We start from the raw sequence: 371 nt of genomic DNA, 5'->3' as shown, positions 1-371 counted from the left end.
ACGGCCTCCCTTGGCACCGCACATGGTCCCGGCCACGGGGATGCCTCTGCGGGGACGGGGACACGGATCTGCACGTTCCCCTGCTCTGTCCCTAACAGGGACACGGGGCTGCACGTCCCCCTGCATTTAACCAGCCCCATCCTCCGGCACTCGTCCCACCAGCCCTGCGCCCGCATCTCCCTGTCTGTGCCCACACGCTCCTCTACATCCCTTCTCTCCCCATTTCCCATCCCGTCTTGCTGTCATTTTGGGGTGGATTTGCGCCGGTTTGGGGGTACTGGTGGCCAAAGTGGTACCCAAAAGGCTCTGTCTGGGTCCCCTTTTGGAGCCAGAGGAGGAAATTGGGGAGCCCTTTGGACTGGGAGGGGAGC

The sequence above is a fragment of the Haliaeetus leucocephalus genome, unplaced genomic scaffold (genome assembly GCF_000737465.1).
Source record: "Haliaeetus leucocephalus isolate CR32 unplaced genomic scaffold, Haliaeetus_leucocephalus-4.0 Scaffold741, whole genome shotgun sequence".
NCBI classification, from domain to species: Eukaryota; Metazoa; Chordata; class Aves; order Accipitriformes; family Accipitridae; genus Haliaeetus; species Haliaeetus leucocephalus.
The sequence above is the reverse complement of the archived record's forward strand: the minus strand, read 5'-3'. Positions refer to the sequence as shown.